This window comes from Callospermophilus lateralis, unplaced genomic scaffold (genome assembly GCF_048772815.1).
Source record: "Callospermophilus lateralis isolate mCalLat2 unplaced genomic scaffold, mCalLat2.hap1 Scaffold_66, whole genome shotgun sequence".
NCBI lineage: Eukaryota > Metazoa > Chordata > Mammalia > Rodentia > Sciuridae > Callospermophilus > Callospermophilus lateralis.
In genome coordinates, this window is record NW_027514882.1 from 7,618,523 (window position 1) to 7,637,588 (window position 19,066).

Genomic DNA, 19,066 nt, shown 5'->3' on the forward strand with positions numbered 1-19,066 from the left:
CCTATTTGTTTTTTTGTCTCCACTTATGATAGAGTAATATATCTTGATTTTAGTAACAAAACATTGTTTAAATAAGAATTCCAAGGACAAAGAACTAAAAGGGATTGTGGAAAACTGTGTTTGAATTCCATATCTTTGGAATGTGACATTGGGCTCCCATGGGAGGGTGACTGAACATGAGATGTTCTCCAGGGACTGGTGGCTGGCCATCCCCAAGTCCCGTTGCCTCCAATAGCCCCCTCCATTTCTTCTTTTTCAGAAGTCGTGATCCAGTATCTTGGATGAAGATACTGCCATAGCTGTGTGACCCTGAGCACATCACTTAACCTCTTTGCTTTTTGTTTGAAAATGGAGTTAACAGAGCTCAGCTTTCTGAGGACACAGGGGTTGAAACAAAAGACCCCTTGAAGGTTTTTTTCAGTGACAAAAACATTACAAAAATAAAATTAAGCCTGTGTCTTTCTTCCTGTAGTTAAGATGATGGATGGGAATATATATTTCAATTAATTCATCCTATCAACAACTCTATCACTAATTTAGGCACATAGAGAAAGAGAAGCTCTAACTTCATGCAAAGTATCTTTCCTCCAAAACACAGTGCAATCAAATGCACTGGAGTAAAAGGAATCCCTCTGATTTCACAGAATGCACCCACAGCCATGATTTGATCTTCTGAGAATTAGGTTTCTTATAGAAGAACAAGAGAAACAAGAAGTCAGGTCATGGTTGTACTTTTCACTATAACTTGATAGGTTTAATCTTAATTCTGAAAACATTTCCTCCAAGCATTCTGTTTTCTAAAACAGTCCTTTATGAATTTATCATTCTCAAATTTCCCTAATTCTGTGCTTCAAAAAGAGAGTTCCATGGAACTCTAGTTCTGAAGAATGTTAAAGGAAGGTATGTGAAGAAAAACAAACAAAAAGGCTTTCTTTTGTCAAGATTGAAATATATTGACCGTTTTAGTTCATTTATGCTGCTATAAGAAAGTACCCAGAACTGAGTGATTTATTAATATTAGAAATTTATGGCTCATAGTTCTAGAGGCTGAATTTCAAGATCAAGGTGCTAACAGATTCAGTGTCTGGTAAGGACCTTTTACTTACAGATGGTATCATTACTTTGTCCTTGCATGGTGAAAAAAAATGAAAAGCTTCCTTAAGGGTCTTTTCTTCTTTCTTTTTGTTTTATGTATTTTTATTTTGGGGGCACATATAAGGCAACGGCTCCACCACTGAACTACATTTTCAGCCCCTTCAAGTGTCTTTTAAAGGGTAGTAACCCTATTACTAGTCACTAATCACGTACCAAAGGCCCCAATTCCTGTTAGTATTGCATTGGAGATTAGGTTTAAAAACGAATTTTGAAGTGCAGGACCCATACCATCAAATCATAGCATCTTAGTAAACAAGTTCAGTTTTCCATCTTATAATAGATCTTAGAAAATTTAACATTTTAATATGCATTGTGGATTTTATGAAAGAGATCTACTATGTGATTTTTTTACCAAATTTATTTGACCATGGAATTATTTGTTTCAAAGATTACCTGCTAAAAACACAACTGGTCACCATGTGGGGGACTCTGGTTTGGATCTAAGCATTTTTAAATTCAAATTCTGAGCTGGATGACTTGTGCCTCCACATTATAAAGTCATCGATCCTTGTGTTAATCACAATAAGGATTGGACACAAAAAGCAGCATATCTAGAAAGATGGAAATGAGTAAGGCGCTGAGCAGTGCACAGATTCTTAGATGACCACATTGGAAATTAGCTCTCTGTTGAGGAAGCCATAGATGTTTTAGAAGTAATAGAGATAGAGATGGGAACCTGATATCACATCAATCACAGAGATAAGAGCAATCCCTGGACTCAGAAATCAGTTGGACAAATGTACCAGGATGATTGTTTTCTTGCAGAAGATTCAAAGTCATAAGAGAAATAACCAATTTTCCCCTATCAAACCATAAACTATCCAAGGAAGCCATATCTTGAGATTCCATATATATATATATATATATATATATATATATATATATATATATATATATATACATTACATATATAATTTATATAAGTATAATGCATATGTATATATTTATATGTATTATACATATTATTTACACAAAAATAATATGTTATCATTGTGGAAAGTTTGAAAAAAAGATTGTAGATTATAGAAATTATTTGCCTTTTCACTACTCAGCTATTCAATGTTTTATAATTTTTTAGCCCGTTTCCCCATATATATGTCTATATACATACATATATATATATATATATGAGGCTGATTATAATGTATATAAACAAATATGTACACATATATTTTATATATATTTTGTATATGTAACTTTCCAACTGCTTTTCCACTTCATTTTATCTAATTAGAATGTTTCCTTCCTATTAAAACTCTTTGATATCACATTTCACGACAGTTATAAAATATTCCATCATTCAGCTAGATGGTCATTTCTGTTGTTGGACATTCAGTTTCCTTGTAAATTTTCACTATTATAAATAGAGCTATCATAAATATCTGAACATAAATCTTTGTCTGCATTTGTGTATTTCTTTGGTATGGATTCCTAGAAGTGGAATTATTGCATTTAATGGCATAGATTTTTTCAAAGCTCTTTATACACTAAAGCCTAATAGCTTGCCAGAATATTTATATCAATCTATATTCCCAGGGCATATAAAAGTGGACAATGGAGTAATGACTTGTAGTTTTGGAATATGTAAATAAAAGTACACACAAAAAAATATCTTTACCCTGAATTTTGTAAAGTTATAAAAAAGGTATTTCAAGAATTTTATATAAATTCTCTACTAAAAAATCTATATATTTTATCACATATTGCCACAGTCTTTTGCGATGCCGCAGTCTTTCGGCTGGGCACAAATCACGAGTCTCCACACAGCTTGTAGATTCAAACAGCAATTCTTTATTCCCGAACTCACACCGGCCGTCTGCAAACACGTTCTGGGGAAATCCACGTTCTCTGCCCAAATCCACTCCTGCCCTAATCCACTCTCTCCCAAATCCACTATTCTGCCCAAATCCACACCGCATGGGCTTCTGTCTCCCAAAATATACTGTCTGACCCTAAGCACTCAAGAGGAACTCAGCAGCAGGATACGCCCTATTCCAAAAGAGGAACACCCTAATCTCCTATTACTAAACCGCCCTATTCTAAAGGGGAAACACCCTACTCTCCTATTATGCTAAACTGCCCTATTCTAAAGGGGGAACACCCTAAACACGTATCCTGCCCTGGTCCTTGAGCAAGGTCACCTTTCAGAAGTCCTTCCACTAGACAGCATGGGAGTAAGCTGGCAAGGAATTTGTCATACCTACTTGGCTGATGGCTCCCAGCAACATATATCTATACATGATATCAATTTATAATTCTGCTACATAAAGAAGCAGTTATAACCTATAAGTAATGAATTTGAATAACTACTTTAAATTCTTATATTCCTTATCCTGCCTTCATGAAACTTTTTCCCTATGGTCTACTCTAAATTGGAGTTTCTGCTTTGAGGATCTTATCACTAATGTGTATTTTCCTCCAAATGCAGTCTTCATTTTAATTAACTGTCTGTTTTGAGAACTTGGCACCCTTTCCTTCATTCACTTTCTAGAAAACTTTGCCTATGTTATTTTCTCGTCTAAAAGTACTTTCCTTTTATATTTGATCTTTGACTTTCTTACTTCATTTAGATCTGTTTTTAATATCATTTCTATATGAGCATACGTCTTCCTTTACTCTTTCTTTACACTACTTGATTTTGTCCTAGCAATTATTATGTAAAACACATTATATACTTATTTTTTATATTTTCTCCCCCCAACCCCCAAAGAATTAAAATTTCAAGAGGGAAAAAAACTATGTGTGCTTATGCACTACCACATGCCTAACATGTCCAAGGTGTCCTGCACAAAGTAGCAGCTCAATAAATATTTAACAAATAAATGAACAAAATGATTTTCACCACCTCTAACTTCCTTTGGGGGATAAAAAAAAATGTTTGCCATCAAACTTGCTAATGGAAACAGTTGTGTGATTATGCAGTTGTACCTTTTTCTAAATCCAGCACTAAGTTGCCTTTTTCCTATACTGTGTATTTTTTCCTCTGGGATCACAGGGTTTAGTAACAGGCAATGCTGAAAGGAAGAACACTTAAACGCCATTTAATGAGAGGAACCATTTCCTGCCTAACATCTAATCTGTAAATTGTTCTCCCACAGAGCAGAAATATGGATACTACAATGCTTTCTGTTCAACACTTTTTATATCTCCCTGGGCTCAGGGGTCCTATTATTTACTTATGCTGTATCTGATATCATGAAGCTGGACAAGAAGCTTGCTCCAGAGTGGGTCTGTGGTAACAGGTATGCTAGGGGATTTGGGGGAGACATGGGGATATGTTTAATATGACTAATACTGGACACAGAAAAACTGACCCTCTCTTCCCTGTAATAGTTCATTTAAAAAAAAGAAGAAAAAGAAAAAGAAAAAAAGAAAAGAAAGGTTACCACTCACATTTTTCTTGTTCAGAATAAATATTCCTAAATCCTTTACCTCAGAGTTAACAAATAAACTGGCCCTTGTTTGGAGGCAATTATTTTCATTTGATGTAGTGATTTCTTTTGTTATTATCTGTTCATATTTTCAATTGTCAAGACATAAAAATTGGAAGATGTTTTCACCAGCTTTTTCGCTGCTTTGACTAAAGGATCCAATCGTAGAGGAGGGCAAGTTTATTTTGAAGGCTTACGGTTTAAGAGGGATTTAGTCCACAGAAGGCCAGCTTCATTCCTGGGGCTGGAAGTGAGGCAGAACATCATGGCAGTAGAGTGTAGCAGAGGGAAGCAGCTCACATGATGATCAGGAAGCAGAGAGAAAGACTCCACTCACCAGATACCAATATATACCCCATATCCACGCCCCTAATGAACCACTTCCTCCAACCACATTCCCACCTGCCTCCAGTTCTCACTCAGTTAGTTAATCCCATCAGAAATTAATTCACTGATTAGGCTAAGGCTACAACCCAGTCATTTCTCCTCCAAACCTTCTTGCATTGTGTCACATGTGAGCTTTTGGGGGTCACCACATCTAAACCATAACAGGAGATTTTACATGAATATCTAAATGTTAATTTTTTTTTGCTTGAAGAACTAAGGTGTTCTGGTAACTCTGGGTAAACTTCCAATCAGCAATAACTTCTGGAAGTGGGTGGTTCCACCTTCTTTGGGATACTCAGACATGTTTCATGGTGTGCTGCGGTCCCATGGCTCCCTACTGTGTGGCACATCCTGAGATATACTACCCATTTCTGCTTATCATCAGACTTACTACCCTAATGTTCGAGTCCTAGTAGAGAACTGCTTCTAATCCTATTCTCTTTGTTATTTATATTAGTGGCCAGGGTGCTATAATACAACTCCTGGTTTAAAACTTTCGGAGATAATGAGACTTCATATTTTCTGGGTTTTCACTTCTGAAAGAAGTTTGCAACCTCTCTTTATCCTATAAGTACCCAGAAATTAATAGTGTTCCTGAGGTTACCTGATCAAAATATATTAGAATAAGTTACCATGGATTGGATCATGTCCCACTCTTGCCACCCAAATCCATATATTGAAATTCTAACACCCAATGTGACAGTGACAGTGTTTCAAGATGGGGCTTCTGGAATGTACTTAAGTTTAGAATGTACTGTTATGAGGGCATTAGTTCCATTGTTGTTGTTTTTGTTTTTTGTTGTTTTTTTTTTTGTGTGTGTGTGTGTGTGTGACTTATTTTCTCTAATTTTCCAAGATTTAAGCACATTCCCAGATTTTGCTTGACCATCTTAAAGGTTTATGCACTTTTAAAGTCTTCCTGGTTAGAGACCTTGCTGTTCACTTTCGCATATACTCTTTTTCTTAATTTACCAGATAAAGTTTATAGGCCTCTTCTTTTCTTCCACACTGCACTCTGGTATTAAAAAATGAATATCTAGGGCTGGGGATGTGGCTCAAGCAGTAACTCGCTTACCTGGCATGTGCAGGGCGCTGGGTTCAATCCTCAGCACCACATAAAAATAAAACAAAGATGTTGTGTCCACTGAAAACCAAAATATATATATAAATTCTCTGTCTCTCTTTTAAAAAAATGAATATCTAATTTTTGATGTCTTTTCACTGTCATCTGTAAGATTTTTTTCCTGAGAATTCTTTAAGGCCATGAAATGAGCCCTTTTTAGGTTGACTGTGTTTCTTTTGACCTTTATCCTCCTATTATCCTAATATCTGGTGTGCTCCATTTAAGGAAGAATACTTAGCATTTCTGTCCCTGAGTTTCAAGTTACTAAAGACTACATGGAAACATTATTTCAATCTACTTTTAAAAAGAGGATCTAAACATTAATTTAGGATCATTGTATTTTCTCTACCTTTTGGGACTAAAAATCTTAAGCTAAGGGAGTCAGAAACTGGCCGGACGTTTTGCTTTTAGCCAAATTAGATTTCCAGTAAATACTACTAATCTTTCCTAGATACTCCGATTATAGTGAAATGCTATTACATAGTCATCAGCCGATCAATATAGGCTTTAATAATAGTTAAGAGAAAGGGTAATTACAGTCTGAAATTGTAAGTCAAAGTTTCCATTTAAAGAAGAGACTCAGCATGCAGGAAAATGGAATGTCCCCTTTCTTTATTCTCCATTCCTCCTAAGCTCTTGCCAAAGGAATGGCAATTTCAATAGTGCCCAACTATGGAGGCCACTGTTGGTTTCACTTGGGATGATGTCACTTTGTCCAAATGCTTTGACCACATCTTGAGTTCTTTTTTATTCCTGCCTACCACACATATTCTTCCCTATGAAGACTAAGCCAAGTGTGAGATCCTCCTGGGAGGTAATTCAGTGACAGTAACACCTGCACCAGAGCAGAAGCACAGGAACTGAGCATCACACAGGAAGTCTCTGAATCAGAGATTTTCTCTTACCAACAAATGGTTTAGTCTTGGTGCTTAGAAGTGAACTTTGCAAACTGTTTTCCTGTCCACCTCTGCAAGTGGTGATGCTTGTCTGAGGCAGAGGAAGTGTTTCCATCCTGGCAATAGCTATGAATTTTAAAATGAAAGACATTGGAAGAGAAGGCAGGATAATAACCATAAAACATACGTCTGACTGTTTTCTTCTCATTTCTATACATTTTCTGACCATATTCAATCTGGCTTCCTGTCTAATTCTATCTGATTTCCAGCCAAGGACCTATTACTGCTGGTCCACAGGATGAACATTTGGCTTCAGATCTCCCTGTTCTAGCTTTTCTGTAGGGCAACTATGAAAATACTTTTTGCAAGACAATGATGTGGCCCCATGGCCTTGACCTAGTGTCAGGTTTAAATCACTAGCAAGACAAAATAGTGAAACTCCTATAGGCAAGAATAAAAGTGAGGAGCTCTACAATTCATACTTTGGAACTAATGCAATAAACAGCTATATTACACAGCATCTTCTTGTGTTAATTAGTCATTGTCCTTAGTTTTACCACATTAAACAAATTGCCTAGAATAATTTAAATGTATTTTAGATGCTGCATATAAAGAAATATAAAACTTCATTGCTATCAGCATTGCTCTATTAGATTTCAAAGCAAGTTTCTCTATTCTTTACGCCTATGTATGTGACATGCTACATGGGCATCTACTAAGTAAAAAAGTAGAGTGTTTATGTTACTTTGATTGAATCAATACTTAAAGTTGAAACTAATCTCTTATCTCATATTTATTTTCTTTGCAAGCATATTTTACTCTTATTATGAGCTACCAGAAGTTAGAATATTTATAAATTTTAAATTTGCTCTGACTTTATACTATAGTTTTCTACAATCTGATGAGTTTTTCAAAGTTTGGTTCAGATTGTATTTGAAGACCATCTTGAATATGTGCACTGGTTAAATATGATTAATACGATGATTTCTTAGATAGTTTTCACTAGCTATCAAGACAAGATATCTTTAGAGATTTCCAAGACACGAATTGGACTAAATTTAATATTGGACTAGTGGGTCATTTGTTGTTTCACGATATAAAGTTTCACTAAAAATCATGACTCAGGGTACCTTAAAATAAACTTAACACAACATTTTGAAAGGTACAAATCTTATTTTCCTTCATGGGCACTTAGAAATTGTAGTTAAATGAGTATGTGAGTAAAAATAGAAATTTCCTCCTAACTAGGGGTGTTACCATCCACCTGGTGCACTTCCTTCTCAGGTAATTATGCCAGGCCTGTGGAAATTACCCCTGAAGTCCTAATTAGACACCATATTCTTTCCTTCCTGTTGTAAACTGCTGCCTTGAGTCTTAGTCTGAGGTGGTTTTCAAATCCATGCCCCTTCCCCATCTTCCTGACTCTTTTTGTGGCTTTGCTAATTAATACTCTAATACCATGTGATCCAAAAGCGGTGGTGGAAGTGCAATACCTCATTGTCATCCCCATCACTGACATTGCACCAGGCTTCTGCAGTCAAGCAAAGTGAACTTGAGAAGGAAACAATAAGTGAGCCCTGCCAGCTGAAGTACTTCCAGTGGTGTTGCTCCTTCTCCCCCTCTGTGCTTCTCCAGCACCTATTGGGCCTCTGAAGAGAGCCCCTGGATCCTCATACTGAATCACATGGCAAGTGTGATGTTATTAGCAGTTCACTGTATGAGGATAACTCCTGCAGCAGTCAACTGTCTTCATCTGCTTGATAGACACTTTTAAAACTTGCCCCAATGAAACAACAAAACCAAGATTGAATTTCCCTTGAAATGAAACAATGTGGAGCAGAAACATGAAACATGCATGTTCATGCTAATTTATAATGATTTTCCTGCAATATTTTTTTCATGAGTGCTCTTCAGACACCGGCTATACCATTCTGGAAGGTCATATGAAATTTTCTGGTCATGTATAAAAACAAGTATGTAATCCTGGTGTTGAGGTTGCTTTAAAATCATTGCCTAGGGGCTGGGGATGTGGCTCAAGTGGTAGAGCGCTTGCTTGGCATGCGTGCGGCCTGGGTTCGATCCTCAGCACCACATACAAAGATGTTGTGTCCGCCGAGAACTAAAAAATAAATATTAAAAAAAAAAATTCTCTCTCTCTCTCTCTTAAAAAAATAAATAAAATCATTACCTAAAATATGTACATATCTTATATACATATCAACATATACCTTATATAAGGCAAAGTTCCACAGATTCTCTCCCACCCTCCTCTTCTCACCCTTTCTTCCTGCTCCCTTGAGATTTCCCTCTGCACCTCTTTACCTCTCTAAGACCTGTAAATAATGCATTTCTTCCATTTCACACATTTTAATTTTACTTCCCTCATGGCTCCCTGGACACACATGTACCTTGAGCCTAACTTTTTTTCTTGCCAAGGTTCTCTTTAGCAAGTGACTGTCTTGATAAGAATAAACTAGATACAGACCAGACAAGAGTCCCAAGGGCATCTGCCAATGTAAATAAGATTCTTGTATGAAGGACACCTGGTCATAGGTGTGACACTTACGCATTAGACCTTCCAAAAGGAAAAAGAATTTTCCCATGGAAGGCACATAAGAAGAAGCCACAACCAAATCCCTTGAATTTCTGCTTGGGGGCAGGGCTAAAACTTATAGCCACTCTCAAAAGAGAGAATTTTCTGAGCTTGATGGCACATGCCTGAAATCCCAACTACTTGGAGGCCAAGGCAGGAGGATTGCAAGTTGAAGGACAGCCTAGAAAACCTAGCAGGACCCTATTTCAAAAATTAAAAAAGAAAACAAATAAAGAAATGCTGGGGATGTAGCTTAGTGATGGAGTACCTGCCTAGCACATATGAGGCCCTGCATTCAGTCCTCAGTACTGCAACAACAAAAAAGGGAATTCAACACCACATTAGACAGCAATTAGAAGGAAGGATTCATAACAATATCTATCAAAGCTATTAAGAATTTTATTTTTAATTAAAAAAATTAATTTTATTAAAAATAAAAATTCTGCAAAAGTAGCAATGCCCTCTCTCTGTTTGACAGGCTAAGGAGATATTTTATTCAGTAAAGTCCCATGTGTCCAATTAGAAAAATTAAAGGGAACTTTACCAGAGTATGTTCTCATTGAAATGACTTCTTTGAAGGATGTTTAAAAATGCCTTAAATTATAGTCTTGAGATAAGAAAAACAGGAATTTTTTTTTTAAAGTGATCTCTATTTTCAGCTACTGGCTAGTATTTGCATTGCTTTTTAGTAAAAGCAACAAGTATGTAAACCTGGTGCCCCATTTTGGACCTGAGCATTTATATATAACATTACTGATAGAATTAAACAGACATACCACAGAAGGAGGTAATTTAGCAGTTTGAACTCTTTTACAGGGACGATGAAGAGAGAGTTTCTGGAGAAAATATTTTGTGGATTATTTCTTTTCCAGAAATTCCCTCTAATTTGGAAAAAAAATGCCTCAGTTTTGGTTTTTCTCCTAATATGTGCTTATTTTTCTTATTTTCTGCTGGAAACAACAATAAAGACAAAACACAAAAAATGTGTGCTAATTCTTAATCTCCAAAGGTGGCCAGTACAGAATTAGAGATTGGCAAGGTCAATGCCAGTCTCCTGAAAAGTAGAGAGTAGAAAATTATAGATGTGGACTCTGAGAGGTTAGGGTTGGGCATTGCAATGTTATTTTCAATTATAATTTGGTCAGGAAAGTAAGCCCATGGAAAGACAAAAGGGCGGGGACTTCTGAGCCATGTTGTGCTGTCACCAAACACAAGAAGCTTGTTGTACCTTTTCCCTCCCGTCTTCAGAGCTGCCCAAGATTCCAAAACCAGGATAAGAACTGAATGGTTACTCTGGTGATCTGGCCTGCACTTTGTAAATATTTACATCATAAAATTTAGAGCCTCACATTTAGCTATGATGTTGACACTCCTGTATGACACTTGCACAAATTCCTTCACATTGGATCAAGATAAATAATTAAAAATTTTTTGAAAAATATTTGCAGAAGAGAAACATGATTATAATAAATTAAATGCTTCCCAATACCTACATTGAGTAGGCTTTTAATTCACAATATTAAAATATCTGGGCAGTGAAGGATCCTACATTTCCATGGAGAAGACACTCATCTACTTGGGAGGCAGCCTGAGGTAGTGGAAAGAACCTGATTTAGAAGCTCATAGACCTGGATTCACATCCTAGCTCATATACTTCATAGTTCCATAAACTTAGGTGGATTACTTTTGCTCAGTTACCATTTTCTCATTTTATAAACATTTACTTTTCAGTGTCTTATGAGGACTAGACATGATGGTAGAAAATACTTGAAGCGTACCTCCTACTGTTCTGAGGGAGACCAATAATTACTTTAGGTAGAGGGAAGTAAAGGGAGGGAGTGGGTATGGGAAGAGGAAGGATAGTAGAATGAGCCAGATATTATTACCTTATGTACATATACAAATATACGACCAGTGTGATTCTATATCATGTACAACCAGAAGGATGAGAAATTATACTCCATTATATGTGATGTATTCAAGCACATTCTACTATCATGCATAACTAATTAAAAAAATAAGAATGACACCAACACACCAACATGAATGTTTTTTCTTCATGAAAATTGGCTGAATGATTTTACCTCATTGATTAAATTGACTTCATTTTGCAATGATAGAAACAGTTTAGAAATTCTAAATAACATCTTAATGAAAATATCTCACCTAGTACTTAAAATTAATATGCCCTTTCAATAGATACCTGTGCTTTCATGACTTGCTGCCACATTTCCAGCCTTATTCTCTGATCCTGGTACATAATCTTTAATTTTAATGATCTAACAACCTGACTAGGTGATAAGTTTTGAGGTCAGGGGTTATGTTGGTGGTGTTCACACCTAGCATGATGCATTAATGAATACTTTTCATTGAACAAATAGGTGAAGGAAAGAAAGGAAGGTATAAGAAGTTCTCATTGTCACCATGAAACATAGCAGTCTAAAAATGTGTGTGTGTGTGTGTGTGTGTGTGTGTGTGTGAGAGAGAGAGAGAGAGAGAGAGAGAGAGAGAGAGAACGAGAGAGAAACAAAACTACCTAGGAAATCAAAATGGTTTTTTCAAGCTTTTTTTATTTTTAAACTGACAATATAGAAGCGTATATGTGTCACATATAATATGCACTACATGATAGTTTGAAATATATGTACATTGTGGAATGGTTCAATCTACATAATTAACAAATGTGACACCTTACAAAATTATCATTTTTGTGGTAAGAACACTTAATACCTACTCTCTTAGCATTTTCCAAGAATGTAATATATCATCATTAACTATAATCATTATGCTGAAAATTAATTTTCTTGTGATAATTGGCAAAAATTATTTTATTCAAAAAGTTTAAACATACACAAAAATAAATGAAAATGGATAATAACTTTTAAGTACCTACAGCATGGCTTCTTCCTACCCACACCTTAAAACATGGAATAAAAAACCTTTTGGTGAATGCATTCTCAACCAAATTAGTCCAGGAAAAAGTCCCACTTTTAAATTATAAGACACACAAGAACCCAATGAACCTGCACATGTGTTGACAGATACAAAAAAATCAGGTTCAGATGCCAAAAACTTCAATGAATACAAGTCATGCTGAAAGATTATGACAAAACTACATTAAAATTATTAAAGACATGAATTAAGGAATTGAGGAAAATGGTTTGCAGCAGCCATTCTAAGATAGAGGGGAAAGCCAAGGACTGTAAGAAATGGCTTTGAAGGAGAAAGGCCCATAAATGACATAATGGTAGTGATTGACTTTTCCAGAATGAATGAAAAGCCAGAATTCTCACATTTAACAAGCACAATAAGTTACACAATATGTTGTTCAGAATAAGTAAAATGAATCCATTTTTAAAAAAATTTCTGAACATGAATGATAAAATTCTAAGTGCAATGAGAGTAAAAAAGAAGAAAAATGTAAAGGACTAGAAATTACAGAATCAGATTTCTTAACAGCAACAATGGAAGCCAGATAACAATGGAATATTTTGGTGTGTGTATGTGTGCTGGTGATCAAACCCAGGGCCTGCACATGATAGGCAAGTGCTTTACAACTGAACCCCAACCCCAACTGAATTAAGAGAAAACAATTGTCAGCCTGGCATGATTAGCTCAACCCTCATTTAAGAGAGAAGAGGAAATAAAAATATTTTCACAGGAAGACTGGAAAGGATACCCTTGAGCCCTTTCCAAAAGAACTATAATACCATTTAATTCAGAAAGAAGGAATTCAAACCCAGAAAAGTGTGTGACCCAAGAAATAATACTAACAGAAAATCAAATATTGACAAACATGAACAAACCTAAACAAGTAAGATAATCCCAGTGGCTAATTTGGTGAAATAAAATCTAGATAAAACTAAAATAATGGACAATAATTAATTAGGTTCCAGAAGGAAGTAATTGGTGTTGATACCTTTAAGTGTTGGCAGCGCTGAAAGGGAGTTGAGGCCAATTGTTGTCCTCACCTGATAAAATCTCTACTCCTCTCTACCTGTTCTCTGCCCTGGAAGGCTGACCTGAATGGATAATGGCATCATGATCCTGAATACTTTGGCTTCTGGTTGGGAGTCCTGGCAGATTAAAGGAGGGGAGAGAGCATCAAGTGTACTTGTTCCTTCTGTCTTCCTAGAGTTTATCTAGGATTTATTGTAACCCTCAATATATATAGTCACTCCTCTGGGTACAGTAGCATAAGCCTATAATCCAAGCAGCTCAGGAGGCTGGTGAGTTCAAAGTCAGCCTCAGCAAAAGTGAGGTGCTAAGCAACTCAGTGAGACCTTGTCTCTAAATAAAATACAAAATAGGGCTGGGGATATGGCTCTGTGGTCAAGTACCCCGAGTTCATTTCCTAGTACTCCCCCCCCCCCAAAAAAAAAATATATATATATATAGAGAGAGAGTCACTCCTAGAACTGAGGGAAAAAAGATAGATTTCTTCTAGATCCTTCCCTTCTTTGCTTTGAGATTCAGTTTCCTGCAATCTCCAATGTGATTCCCTTAGCCCCTCCTCATCTTTGCAAATAGCTTCTACATGAATAAACACCCTTCACATTATCTTCATTTGAATGTGTCATTACTTTCATTTTGACCCTTGATTAAAACAAAAGGTGTTTTAAGGTTTGTGCTTTTTAAAGTTAAAAGTGAAAAAAAAAAAAAGAACAGTCACAAACGGTATAGAAAGCAAATTATCAACTTGCAAAGGAAAGGAAGACATAAAGAATTTTAAAGAAATGAACCCCAATACAATAAAATGAAGCAAAGAAATTAAAAACTTATGGCAAATTAAAAATACAAAATCATACTGCAGAAATAATTTAGCATGGATCTCTGTGCTGGTCATGGTGGAACAGGTTTTATAAGACCCTTTCACAGATAAAAAATATAAATGTTGGACAAAAAGTAAAACACAAATCTAAAACAAAAGGAAACCACAACACAACCAAACAAAAACCTCCACTTCCTGAAGGCAGTAGAGAACATACAATGTAGACAATGTAGGAAATGGGGTTCTAGAGAGAAAAAAGTTTGCCAGGTGGATTGCACAAGTATCTGGCCTTTCCTGTGAGGGCCCTTCCTAGTGCTCAGGGAATAAGGGAAGAGACTTACTGCACTGGAAAGGCCATGGATTTGTGGCTGCCAGAGTGGCTTGAAATAAGGTAGGGAAAGTGCTGTTGAGGGAGCTCTAACATGTTTGTATTAATGCCCTCAAATTGTTGGCAGAATCTTGAGATATCTCAGGGGAAGACTGAGGAACTGAAAGAAAAGCAGTAATCAGGAAGCTAAAGATCTAAAAAGAGATTTCAGAAGTTGGAGAAACAGAGTTGAGATTTCAAGTCCTGACAAATTTTAGGAACATGGCAGCCACTTCTAGATTTTAACTGGTATTCCTCCGGAAGGGCCATGTACTAGAAGTAAGGGAAAACTTAGGTTATACCAGTTAATTTTGAATCTTCTACAGCCAGGTCTGCAAGTCCAAAAAAACTAAAAATAGAATTACCATATGATCCTGCAATCCTACTACTAGGTCTATACCTAAAGGAACTGGAATCACTGTGGTGAAGAGATGCCTGCCCTCTGGCACTCCATGTTCATGGCAGACCTATTCACAATGTCCAAGCTAGGGCACAAACCTGAATATCCTCAACAGATGAATGGATAAAGAAAATACAATATATACATATAACAAACACTGTTAGTCTAAAAAAAAAATCAAACCCTGCCATTGGAGACAACATGGATGAACCTGAAAGACTTTATGTGACGTAAAACAGCAGGACAAAGACTACAAGATCTCTCTTATATGTAGATTCTAAAATAATCAAACTCACGAAACAGAGGATAGGAAGGTGGATTCCAGGGTGTGTTAATCAGTTTTGTGACCTGTGACAAATATCTGACACAAATGACTTAAAGGAAGAAAGTCTGTTTGGGCACATGGTTTCAGAGGTCTCAGTCTATGGTCCACTGGCTCCAAGACAGAAACATGATGGCGGAAAAGCGTGGCAGAGGAAAGCTGATGAATCCACAGCAACCAGAAACACACACATAACTATTGAGGTGATGGATGTGTTACTCAAGTATACATATCTCAAAACAATATGTTGGATACTTGTTATATATATATATGTATATATTTATTTATTTATTTTGATGCCCACCTCTACTTTCTGGCACATAGTTCTTAAAACCTTTGGAATCCCTTAAGTGAAAAGTGTCTTTTTGTGTGGTAATGGTTTGAATAAGATCTGTCCCCATCAAAACTCAAGTTGAGGCTTGGTTCCCATCATAAAGGCGTTGAGAGGTGGTAGAACTTTGAGAGGTAATTAAGTCATGGAGGCTTCACCCTTCAAGGATTAATGCAGTTCCTGCAAGAACAGATTGTTATTAAATCAGCCCAACTCTTATCTCTCTGGTCTATTGCACACATGCTGCTGTTTGGCACACATCCACTTCCGGTCTGCTCTTCTGCCATAAGGCCCTCACCAGAAGCCTATGAAGCTGCCCAATTTTAATCTCCCTGTGCTTCAAAACCATGAGACAAAATGAGTCTTAAAAAATAAAGCAAATTACTAAAATGAAGGTATTCAACTATCATAACAGAAAATAAACTAAGAGAATGACTGATGGCTGAGGGTTCCTTGACTTGGTATCTACTGGCTAGTTGCCAGGAGAAAGCAACCATGTGATAAGAACTTTCAGTGCTACCCATTTCCACCATCCAAGAAAGGAAGAGGGGCTGAAGATTCAGCAGATCACCAGTAACCAATAACATCATCAACCATGACTACATTATGAATCTTCTATAAAAACCCAAATGGACAGGTTTGGGGAGGTTACAGATTGCTGAGCTGCCTGGAGGATAGGGTGCCTGGAGAGGGCATGAATGATCCACGCCACTCTCCCACACCCTGCCCTCTACGTCTCTTCCATCTGGCTGTTCATCTGTACACAATATTATATCTATTATTAATGAAGTGTAAATGTAAATGAAGTGTTTCCCTGAATTTTGTGGACCACTCCAGCTGGTTAAGTGAACCAGATGAAGGGGTGACAGGAACTCTGATTTATAACTGGTGGGTCAGAAGCACAGGTCATGACCAGGGGCTTGAGATTGGCGTCTGAAGTGGGAGGCAGTCATGTGAGACTGAGCCTTTCACCTGTGGGATCTGACACTTTCTCCAGGTAGAGAGCTTCAGAATTGAATTAAAGTAGATGACACCCAGCTGGTGCCTGCTGGAGAAATGCTTGGTGTGAGGGAAAATAAAGATAAATAAGAGACAATTTGGGACTTGTTTGATTTTGACCCATACCTATTCCCCAGTGCCCACAATTCCAAAAAAGAGAAACACCACAGTTCTCATTTAAATATGAGTACAAAATCCTTACATTCATCCATACACACGTTCACTTTTTAAAAAGGTGTTAGGTGTGATAACTAGGGGACAGCAAGTCTTCTTTCCGTGGCATACCTCATGGTTCTAAGGTTGCAGACTGTGGAGTCACCTCCATTATAGCAGAGTTAATGAGCATCCAACCTGGGTTCAGGGGACTTCATTTTGGGACCTCAATTTTGTCATCCATAAAATGAGAGTGTTGAGTTACAAAAGGTTAAGGAGTCTTTGGACTTAAATATTCTATGCTGTCAGGTGTTGTTAAGGTAACAAAACAGTGTTTCTTCCTTGTGGAGTAAAAAAGTGATGGGGTGGGAGCTTTTAAACTTTTCCAGATAGGAATAAAAGTGATGGACAGGGAGGCAGCTCAGGGCACAGAGGGAGTGGGAGACAGTATTTATTCTTGCTAAAAGGATCACTGAAAGCCATTGGGAAGAAGTTACATGGAATAATTTTTAAAAGTCAGCCAGATGATATGACCTCTTGTTAGAATTATGAAGAGAAAAATCGATTTTCTTCACTATTCTAAAATATCTAAACTTTACACTGCATATTCAGATTTTATGTGCTTTAAAAATCACAACACTCTGGGCATCCTTCTGAGTATCTAATATAGTGATGCAAAGCATAATGATGTCTCTGTCAATGAAGAACCACACAGAACTGTGGTCCCAGAAGGTCATAATGAAGCTGAAAATCTCCTATTGCCTAATGACTTATTAGCTGTTATAAATGCCATGATGCAAAGTGGGATGTGTTTGTGGGAATTCTGGTAGAAAGAAACCTACTGTGCTACCATTTATATGAAAATCATAATGGCACCTACAATTGTGTACAATACATAATACTTGATAATAATAATGAATGATTATATATTATTGGCTTATGTACTTACTCTACTTATTTTTATTATTATTTTAGAGTGTGCTCTTTCTAACAAAATAAATCTTACTATAAAATAGCATGCCAGGAAACTTCCTCAATAGGATTTGCAAAGCTCAGAAAATAATACCAAGAATTAATAAATAGGATGGCATCAAATTAAAAACCTTCTGAACAGCAAAGGAGGCAATTAAGAATGCAAAACAAGAACATATAGAATGGGAGAAAAGCTTTGTTAGCTACTCTTCTGAGGAAGGATTACTATCCAGTATATATAAAGAACTCAAAAAACTTACCACCAAAAGACCCCAAATAGAGGGGAGGGGATGGGGGAGGGGGGATAGTAGAGGATAGGAAAGGCAGCAGAATACAACAGACACCAGAATGGCAATATGTAAATCAATGGTTGTGCAACTGATGTGATTCTGCAATCTGTATATGGGGTAAAAATGGGAGTTCATATCCCACTTGAATCAAAGTGTGAAATATAATATATCAAGAACTATGTAATGTTTTGAACAACCTACAATAAAAATTAATTAAAAAAAAAGCCCCCAAATAACCGAATCAATAAATGTGCTAATGAATAAGTCAGACATTTATCAAAAGAAATACAAGAGACCAATGTATTGGTCAACATCATCAGCAATTATGGAAATGCATATCCAACCAAACAGATTTCATCTCACTCCAGTTAGAATGGCAATGATTAAGAATACAAATAATAGTAAATGCTGGAGATGATGTGGTCACTTTCACACTGTTGGTAGAATTGTAAATTAGTACCACCAATATGGAAATTAGTATTGACGTTTCCCAAAAGACTAGGAATGGAACCACCATATGACCCAGCAATACAACTCCTCAGTATTTATCCTGAAGAATTAAAATCAGCATACTATGGTGATACATGCATACCCATGTTTATAGCAGCACAATTCACAATGGCCAAATTATGGAACCGGCCTAGGTATGTATAAATAGATGAATAGATTTAAAAAAAGTGACATATATACACAATGGTGTTTTATTTAGCCATAATGAACAGTGAAATTATGTCACTTGCAGGAAAATAGATGGAACTTGGAAATATTATGCTATGCGAAATAAACCAAATTTAGAAAGTCAAGGGTCATATGTTTTCTGTCATAGGTGAAAGCTAGAAAGAAAAAAAAATAAAGCAAAGGAAATGTGTGTGTGGT